Here is a 10,958-nt window from a genome sequence, read left to right as displayed (position 1 = left end):
GAGTGAGGGGAGACTTCACGAATTGCCTTCGCCATTGCCGCATCTTCAATTGTGAGAATTTTACGTGGATGTTTTCCTAACATAACTTTTAGGAAAGTTCTGAAAAGCCAACCAAAACTAGCAGTGGTTTCATCATAGAAAATTGCAACACCAAAGACAATAGTTTTCTGGTCATTATTCACCCCTACAATCAAACCAAATGGACGTCCATCATCTAGTTTTCTGTATGTGGTGTCAAAGCATATAACATCGCCAAATATTTCATAGTCTGAAACCATTTTGGAGTCAGCGCAAAAAAATATTAGTTGTCAACTGATCCTCATCCACTTGAATTGAATAATAAAAGTTGTCATCTTCCAAGACCTTTTTCTCCTTGTATTCTAATACTCCCCCTATGTCACCTACATTCGCTTTTATTGTTCTCTTTGAGTAGAAACGATTTTTCATATCTTGAGGTGTAAAGCCAAGGTTGTCACTTCCACCTGCTTCTTTGGCCATAAAATCGATTGTTGCTTTATTTGAAAAGCCAACCGACTTTGCGACCTCTACATTTGCTATCTGTGCTTCTATCATGTTTCTCTTAGATCTCAAGTATTGGGCCATGATTCCATGAGCAAGAGTGTGGCTCTGTGACACCTCGAATTCATACACATAATAAAATCCATTTCTAAGGCTAATCTTCATACGGGCATCACAACCACATCATGTTTTAGGCCTACTGTAACTGAATGTCTCCTCTTTTTTATCTTCCCAACGATGGCCTATAAGTTGTAGTAATTGTCTTAGAGCATAAAGAAGTGATCAGCATCAAAACAAAAAAAATCCATACCTTGACAAGAGCATGTAATTGTTCGTTGTTGAATTGTAGAAGAGTTTGTCACTTTATGGCCCCTGCTTCTTCGGATGCTAAAACTAGCTGTTATAAAATAAATAGGCTTCCTCTTCAGATAAAAATTTCATGCCAAGCTTTGGTACCCTTTCATCGTTGTGATTTACTTCGGTTTCTTGCTGATCCTATATCAATTAGGATTTGATTTAGTTATTACTTTCCAGGAACTATATGCATTGTAAAAGGAATATAAATAACTGTGTTGGATGCTTTCCAGGAATTGAAATCAGAGATCCTACAAGAACGTCTGCACATGCAATTAAATTTGAGATGGGGGTACTGTACATGGTACTGCTTTGTTTTTCTAAATGGAAAAGAACTAACTTTCCATCATTGTTTGCCATCCGCAGATTGTGATCACGGTTTCTATAGAAGTTCTACAAGGGTGCATCATGCTGCTTTTTTCTGTCCAACACTCGGGATCATGTCGCAGTTAATGGAAAGATTCACCAACAAGAACTGAGTCGGGTTTCTTACTTTTGGGGTGTGAGATTAATCGTCACCCTCCTGGTTCCCCGGACCACTCCTCGGAGAAGCCATGGGGACGCCAGACTTGGATATGCCACCAGGGACGTGGATTACTTTGCTGCTCAATTCAATAGAAGCCGCTATTGATGTTGTGCGCCCTCAAGGCTGTAGGTCGCTCATGTCTCCTATGAGCAATAGATTTACATTTTGGTGCACTTTTGTATATGTTGTGGATCTATTCGTGGGACAGTGTGAGACTGGATTATCCCATCCAGTTTTGCGTTCTGTTTTAATGATGAGAATATTACAGAAGGGAATCTGTATTAGGATGTGTATTTTGTTTTTCTTTTCGTAGAAATTCTAGAGCAAGGCGTCATAGCATTGCGATAGTTGGATCGCATGGATGGTCGCACACAGCTGCCGCAGGCAAGCCGCGCCCATCAGGATTGCATTGATCCTGTGTGAAACAAAGTTATATATTCCCTTTGTGATAATTACCTTCCTTTATACTTCTTTAAATTTAAATAACATGTGTTGTGTTTTTTTTTCAGTTGTTTTGTTTTGGTCGGGTTTCTTCTATCTTTTTCCTTTCCTTTTTCTTTTATTTTTTCAAAATTCATGAACTTGTTTCATCGATGAACTTTTTCCAATTTTATGAATCTTTTTTCAAATTCGATGAATATTCCTTTAAAATCATTGAACTTTTTTCAAATATGATGATTTTTTTCAAAATCAATGAACTTTTTTCAGATTTAATGAACTTTTTTTTCAAATTTGATGAACTTTTTTTTCAAAAATCATGACCTATTTTCAAAGTTGATGAACTTTTTTCAAAATCGGTGAACTTTTTACAAAATTGTTGAAGCTTTTTAAAAAATTTGATGAACTTTTTTTCAAATCGGTGAACCTTTTTCAAAATTTGATGAACTTTTCTTATATATGTGAACTTTATTCTCAATATTTGTGAACTACTTTTCAAAATGGGTGAACTTTTTCAAATTCGATGAACCTTTTCTCAAAATTATGAACTTTTTTTCAAAATCAATGATTTTGTTTTGTAATTCATGAACTTTTTCTGAAATGTTTCCAACTAGTTGAAAAGTCAAAGGCTACAGTAAATGGTAGATATGCAATAAATTGCGCGGCTATAAATGTTCTTAAATAATTCGCCGTGTACTTGGTCACTAGCACGTACTTAGGTCAGGTGGTTAGCCATCTGAAATTTCACGGCGCGTGTTCGATCCATGAGGAGAGGCACTTTTTGGGGATTTTTCATACTACCCACGAGCGAGCGAACTTCAGGTGCGATCTATTGAAATTTTGATAGGCCGGCCCAGTAACATCGCCTTTGGGTTGGCTCCGTTTTCGCGTTTGGGTCGCCCAACGCTGGCTCGATCTATTTTTTAGGACGCACAAAAAAAAGAACACAATTCTTTTTGAAAATAGAAAAACATTAATGCCGGCCACAAAGGCCGGCGAGAGTCCACGCGTCCACATTTACATTAAATAAAACTAAACTACGACAAGGCGCGATGCCCTAGGCGTCCTCGTTGTCGTCGTCGTCGGGGCCGGTGAGGTTGATCAACGCTGGCGCTGGCCCGGCCCAGGGTAACGCTCTATTCCAGGCCGTGGCGACATCATTCGCCGCGGGTTGTGCCGCCGCCGGCTAGGCACGGCACGCCTCCTCCTCGGCCTCGCGGTGCTCCTCCTCGCTCTTGCGCCTCCGTCGCCCCCATCCAGATCGTCGACGCGTTGTCCCACTCGCGCACCACCCCGGTTCAGCTGTAGCGCTCGATGGGGGTCGACTCCGGCTCGGCCTTGGCTGGAGAAGGCGGGGCCAGCGGAGGCACTACGTAATCGCCAACCGCGGACAACGCCAAGCCTCTGCCATGCGCGCCACGTAAGCTGCCTCCTCCTCCTCCTCCCTATGCCGCTCCTCCTCCTCGCTCTCTCAGAGGACAGCCGCCAGGGCCGCCTGGTAGGCGGCCTCCACCACCTGGTCCTCGTCGCGAACAACGAGGGGCGGCAGCAGGGAGCCATGAGAGACATCACGGACACCGCGCTGCCTGGCCTCCTCGTGCTCGAAGGCGAACCAACGCCCCTAAGCGGGCGAGTCGATGTCGTAGGCGGAGTCGCTTCGCCGTCGCCGCACCTCCTCCATGTGCGCCCTCGCCAACCACGGTGCTGATGTCTACAACACAACCTTTTTCTTGTAGACGTTGTTGGGCCTCCAAGTGCAGAGGTTTGTAGGACAGTAGCAAATTTCCCTCAAGTGAATGACCTAAGGTTTATCAATCCGTGGGAGGCGTAGGATGAAGATGGTCTCTCTCAACAAACCCTGCAACCAAATAACAAAGAGTCTCTTGTGTCCCCAACACACACAATACAATGTTAAATTGTAAAGGTGCACTAGTTCGGCAAAAAGATGGTGATACAAGCGCAATATGGATGGTAGATAAAGGTTTTTGTAATCTAAAATTATAAAAACAGCAAGGTAACTAGTGGTAAAAGTGAGCAAAAACGGTATTGCAATGCTTCAAAACAAGACCTAGGGTTCATACTTTCACTAGTGCAAATTCTCTCAAAAATGATAACATAATTAGATCATCTAACAATCCCTCAACATGCAACAAAGAGTCACTCCAAAGTCACTAATAGCAGAGAACAAATGGAGAGATTATTGTAGTTTACGGCACCACCTTAATGTTATTTTTTCCGATCAATCCATTGGGCTATTCCTATAAGTGTCACAAACAACCCTAGAGTTTGTAGTAAAATAACACCTTAAGACACAAATTAACCAAAACTCTAATGTCACCTAGATACTCCAATGTCACCTTTAGTATCCGCGGGTATGATTATACGATATGCATCACACAATCTCAAATTCATCTATTTAAACCAACACAAAGAACTTCAAAGAGTGCCCAAAGTTTCTACCGGAGAGTCAAGACGAAAATGTGTGCCAACCAGTTCACAAGGTCACTCAACCCGCAAGTTGATCACCAAAACATACATCAAGTGGATCACGTGAATATCCCATTGTCACCACAGTTAAACACATGCAAGACATACATCAAGTGTTCTCAAATCCTTAAAGACTTAATCCGATAAGATAGCTTCAAAGGGAAAACTCAATCCATTACAAGAGAGTAAAGAGGGAGAAACATTATAAGATCCAACTATAATAGGAAAGCTCGCGGTACATCAAGATTGTGCCAAATCAAGAACACGAGAGAGAGAGAGAGAGAGATCAAACACATAGCTACTGGTACATAGCCTCAGCCCCGAGGATGAACTACTCCTCCTCGTCATGGAGAGCGTCGGGATGATGAAGATGGCCACCGGTGATGGATCCCCCCTCCGACAGGGTGCCGGAATAGGGCCCCGGTTGGTTTTTTGTGGCTACAAAGGCTTGCGGTGGCGGAGCGCCCGGTCTAGGTTTCTTTTCGGGGGTTTCTGTATTTATAGGATTTTTTGGCGTCGGTCTCACGTCAGGGGGGTCTCTGAGTCATCCACGAGATAGAGGGGCGCGCCCAGGGGGTAGGACGCGCCCTCCAATCTCGTGGATGGCTCGGGACTCTTCTGGCCCAACTCTTTTACTTCGGGGGCTTCTTTTGGTCCACAAAAAATTCACAAAAATTGGCAGGTCAATTAGACTCTGTTTGCTATTCCTTTTTCTATAAAACTCAGAAACAAGGAAAAAACAGAATCTGGCACTCAGCTCTAGGTTAATAGGTTAGTCCAAAAATCATATAAAATAGCATATAAATGCATATAAAACATCCAAGATGGATAATATAATAGCATGGAACAATAAAAAATTATAGATACATTGGAGACGTATCAAGCATCCCCAAGCTTAATTCCTGCTCATCCTCGAGTAGGTAAATGATAAAAACAAAAAATTTCATGTGGAATGCTACCTAACATATTTATCAATGTAATCTTCTTTATTGTGGCAAGAATATTCAGATCCATAAGATTCAAAACAAACGTTTAATATTGACATAAAAACAATAATACTTCAAGCACACTAATAAAGCAAAGCAATTGTGTGTTCTCAAAATAACATGGCCAAAGAAAGTTATCCCTATAAAATCATATAGTCTGGCTATGCTCTATCTTCATCACACAAAATATTTAAATTATGCACAATCCCGATGACAAGCCAAGCAATTGTTTCATACTTTTGATGTTCTCAAACTTTTTCAATCTTCACGCAATACATGAGCGTGAGCTATGGATATAGCACTATAGGTGTAATAGAATGGTGGTTGTGGAGAAGACAAAAAAGAGAAGATAGTCTCACATCAACTAGGCGTATCAATGGGCTATGGAGATGCCCATCAATAGATATCAATGTGAGTGCGTAGGTATTGCCATGCAGCGGATGCACTAGAGCTATAAGTATATGAAAGCTCAAAGAGAAACTAAGTGGGTGTGCATCCAACTCGCTTGCTCACGAAGATCTAGGGTAATTTGAGGAAGCCCATCATTGGAATATACAAAACAAGTTTTATAATGAAAATTTCCCACTAGTATATGGAAGTGACAACATAGGAGACTCTCTATCATGAAGATCATGGTGCTACTTTGAAGCACAAGTGTGGTAAAAGGATAGTAACATTGCCCTTTCTCTCTTTTTCTCTCATTTTTTTTATTTTTTTTATTTGGGCCTTCTCCTTTCTTTGGCCTCTTTTTTTTCTTTTTTTCTTTTTTGTCTGGAGTCTCATCCCGGCTTGTAGGCAAATCATAGTCTCCACCATCCTTTCCTCACTGGGATAATGCTCTAATAATGAAGATCGTCACACTTTTATTTACTTACAACTCGATACTTAGAACAAAATATGATTCTATATGAATGTCTCCGGCAGTGTACCGGGATGTGCAATGAATCAAGAGTGACATGTATGAAAAAATATGAATGGTGGCTTTGCCAAAAATACGATGTCAACTACATGATCATGCAAAGCAATATGACAATGATGATGCATGTCATAATAAATGGAACGGTGAAAAGTTGCATGGCAATATATCTCGGAATGGCTATGGAAATACCATAATAGGTAGGTATGGTGGCTGTTTTGAGTAAGGTATATGGTGGGTATATGGTATCGGCAAAAGTTACGCGACACAAGAGAGGCTAGTAATGGTGGAAGGGTGAGAGTGCGTATAATCCATGAACTCAACATTAGTTATAAAGAACTCACATACTTATTGCAAAAATCTATTAGTTATCAAAACAAAGTACTACATGCATGCTCCTAGGGGGGTAGATTGGTAGAAAATACCATCGCTCGTCCCCGACCGCCACTCATAAGGAAGACAATCAATAAATAAATCATGCTCGGACTTCATCACATAACGGTTCACCATACGTGCATGCTACGGGAATCACAAACTTCAAACAAGTATTTCTACAATCCACAATTACTCACTAGCATGACTCTAATATCACCATCCTCACATCTCAAAACAATCATAAAGAATCAAACTTCTCATAGTATTCAATGCACTTTATATGAAAGTTTTTATTATATCCCTCTTGGATGTCCATCATATTAGGACTAAATTTATAACCCAAGCAAATTACCATGTTGTTCTAAAGGACTCTCAAAATAATATAAGTGAACCATGAGAGTTCATCAATTTCTTCAAAATAAAACCACCGTCGTGCTCTAAAAGATATAAGTGAAGCACTAGAGCAAACGACAAACTACTCCGAAAGATATAAGTGAAGATCAATGAGTAGTCGAATAATTATGCAACTATGTGAAGACTCTCTAACATTTAAGAATTTCAGATCTTGGGATATTATTCAAACAGCAAGCAAAAAAAATGACGATCCAAGCAAAACACATATCATGTGGTGAATAAAAATATAGCTCCCAATAAAGTTACCGATGAACAAAGACAAAAGAGGGGATGTCATCCGGGGCATCCCCAAGCTTAGGCTCTTGGTTGTCCTTGAATATTACCTTGGGGTGCCTTAGGCATCCCCAAGCTTCGACTCTTGCCACTCCTTATTCCATAATCCATTGATCTTTACCCAAAACTTGAAAACTTCACAACACAAAACTCAAAAGAAAACTCGTAAGCTCCGTTAGTATAAGAAAATAAATCACCACTTTTGGTACTATTGTGAACTCATTCTAAATTCATATTGGTGTAATATCTACTGTATTACAACTTCTCTATGGTTCATACCCTCTGATACTACTCATAGATTCATCAAAATAAACAAACAACACATAGAAAACAGAATCTATCAAAAATAGAACAGTCTGTAGTAATATGTAAATCTCGGATACTTATGTAACCCCAAAAATTCTGAAATAAACTGGTGGACGTGAGAAATTTTTCTATTAATATTATTCAAAAAGAATCAACTTGAAAGCTCTCTTCTGTTAAAAATGAAAATTATTCTCGTGGGCACAATGTTTCTGTTTTTTACAGCAAGATCACATTAACTTTCACCCAAGTCTTCCCAAAGGTTCTACTTGGCACTTCATTGAAACAAAAGCTATAAAACATGATTACTACAGTATCTTAATCATGTTAACACACAAAAATAGTAGGGGTAAATATTGGGTTGTCTTCCAACAAACGCTTTTCTTTAATGCCTTTTTAGCTAGGCATGATTATTTCAATGATGCTCGTATAAAAGATAAGAATTGATATATAATGGGAGCATCATGAAGAATATGACTAACACATTTAATCCTAACCCACTTCATATGCATAGGGATTTTGTGAGCAAACAACTTATGGAAGCAATAATCAACTAGCATAGGAAGGCAAAACAAGCATAACTTCAAGATTTTCAACACATAGAGAGGAAACTTGATATTATTGCAATTCCTACAAGCATATATTCCTCACTCATAGTAATTTTCAGTAGCATCATGAATGAATTCAATAATATAACCAGCACATAAAGCATTCTTTTTATCATCCCCAAGCATATAAATTTTATTACTCTCCACACAAGCAAAATTCTTCTCATGAATAGTAGTGGGAGCAAACTCAACAAAATAACTATCATGCGAGGCATAATCCAATTGAAAGCTAAAATCGTAATAACAAGTTTCATGGCTATCATTATTCTTTATAGCATACATGTCATCACAATAATCATCATAGATAGCAACTTTGTTCTCATAATCAATTGGAACCTCTTTCGAAATAGTGGGTTCATCACTAAATAAAGTCATGACCTCTCCAAATCTACTTTCATAATTGTCACAATAAGATTCAACACCCTCCAGAATAGTGGAATCATTACTTCCTAAAGTTGACACTCTTCCAAACCCACTTTCATCAATATAATCATCATAAATAGGAGGCATGCTATCATCATAATAAATTTGCTCATCAAAACTTGGGGGACAAAAAATATCATATTCATCAAACATAGCATCCTCAAGCTTGTGGCTTTGCATATCATTAGCATCATGGATATTCAAGGAATTCATACTAATAACATTGCAATCATGCTCATCAATCAAATATTTAGTGCCAAACATTTTATTGCATTCTTCCTCTAGCAATTGAGCACAATTATCGAAATCCTTATTCTCACAAAAGATATTAAAAAGATGAAGCATATGAGGCACCCTCAATTCTATTTTTTTGTAGTTTTATTTTATAAACTAAACTAGTCATAAAACAAGAACCTAAAAGATTCAATTGCAAGATCTAAAGATATACCTTCAAGCACTAACCTCCCCGGCAATGGTGCCAGAAAAGAGCTTGATGTCTACTATGCAACCTTCTTTTTGTAGACGTTGTTGGGCCTCCAAGTGCAGAGGTTTGTAGGATAGTAGCAAATTTCCCTCAAGTGGATGACCTAAGGTTTATCAATCCGTGGGAGGCGTAGGATGAAGATGGTCTCTCTCAAACAACCCTACAACCAAATAACAAAGAGTCTCTTGTGTCCCCAACACAACCAATACAATGGTAAATTGTATAGGTGCACTAGTTCGGCGAAGAGATGGTGATACAAGTGCAATATGGATGGTAGATAAAGGTTTTTGTAATCTGAAATTATAAAAACAGCAAGGTAACTAGTGGTAAAAGTGAGCGAAAACGGTATTGCAATGCTTCGAAACAAGACCTAGGGTTCATACTTTCACTAGTGCAAGTTCTCTCAACAATGATAGCATAATTACATCATATAAAAATCCCTCAACATTCAACAAAGAGTCACTCCAACGTCACTAATAGCGGAGAACAAACGAACAGATTATTGTAGGGTACGAAACCACCTCAAAGTTATTCTTTCCGATCAATCCATTGGGGCTATTCCTATAAGTGTCACAAACAGCCCTAGAGTTCGTAGTAAAATAACACCTTAAGACACAAATCAACCAAAACCCTAATGTCACCTAGATACTCCAATATCACCTCAAGTATCCGCGGGTATGATTATACGATATGCATCACACAGTCTTAGATTCATCTATTCAAACCAACACAAAGAACTTCAAACAGTGCCCCAAAGTTTCTACCGGTGAGTCAAGACGAAAACGTGTGCCAACCCCTATGCCTAAGTTCACAAGGTCACTGAACCCGCAAGTCGATCACTAAAACATACATCAAGCGGATCACGTGAATATCCCATTGTCACCACAAATAAGCACATGCAAGACATACATCAAGTGTTCTCAAATCCTTAAAGACTCAATCCGATAAGATAAGTTTAAAGGGAAAACTCAATCAATTACAAGAGAGTAGAGGGGGAGAAACATCATAAGATCCAACTATAATAGCAAAGCTCGCGGTACATCAAGATCGTGCCAAATCAAGAACACGAGAGAGAGAGAGAGAGAGAGAGAGCGAGCGAGAGAGAGAGAGAGAGAGAGAGAGAGAGAGAGAGATCAAACACATAGCTACTGGTACATACCCTTAGCCCGAGGGTGAACTACTCCCTCCTCGTCATGGAGAGCGCCGGGATGATGAAGATGGCCACCGGTGATGGATCCCCCCTCTGGCAGGGTGCCGGAATAGGGTCCTGATTGGTTTTTCATGGCTACAGAGGCTTGCGGCGACGAGACTCCCGATCTAGGTTTCTTTTCGGGGGTTTATGTATTTATAGGAATTTTTGGCGTCGGTCTCACGTCAGGGGGGGTCTCTGAGTCATCCACGAGATAGGGGGCACGTCCAGGGGGGTAGGGCATGCCCTCCACCCTCGTGGATGGCTCGGGACTTTTCTGGCCGAACTCTTTTACTTCGGGGGCTTCTTTTGGTCCATAAAAAATCCACAAAAATTGGCAGGTTTGGACTCCGTTTGCTATTCTTTTTCTGTAAAACTCAAAAAGAAGGAAATAACAGAAACTGGCACTGGGCTCTAGGTTAATAGGTTAGTCCTAAAATCATATAAAATAGCATATAAATGCATATAATACATCCAAGATGGATAACATAATAGCATGGAACAATAAAAAATTATAGATACATTGGAGACGTATCAGGCACGGTCGGCACTGGGACCCTCTTTGGATCCAAGTGCCAGTCGTGTGGCAGGGTGACGTCGGGGTAGGGAAGAGGGACGTGGTTCTCCCAGTGCCACTTCCCCTGGTGCACTGGGACGCTCACA

This window comes from Triticum dicoccoides, chromosome 1B (genome assembly GCF_002162155.2).
Source record: "Triticum dicoccoides isolate Atlit2015 ecotype Zavitan chromosome 1B, WEW_v2.0, whole genome shotgun sequence".
Taxonomy (NCBI): Eukaryota; Viridiplantae; Streptophyta; class Magnoliopsida; order Poales; family Poaceae; genus Triticum; species Triticum dicoccoides.
The sequence above is the reverse complement of the archived record's forward strand: the minus strand, read 5'-3'. Positions refer to the sequence as shown.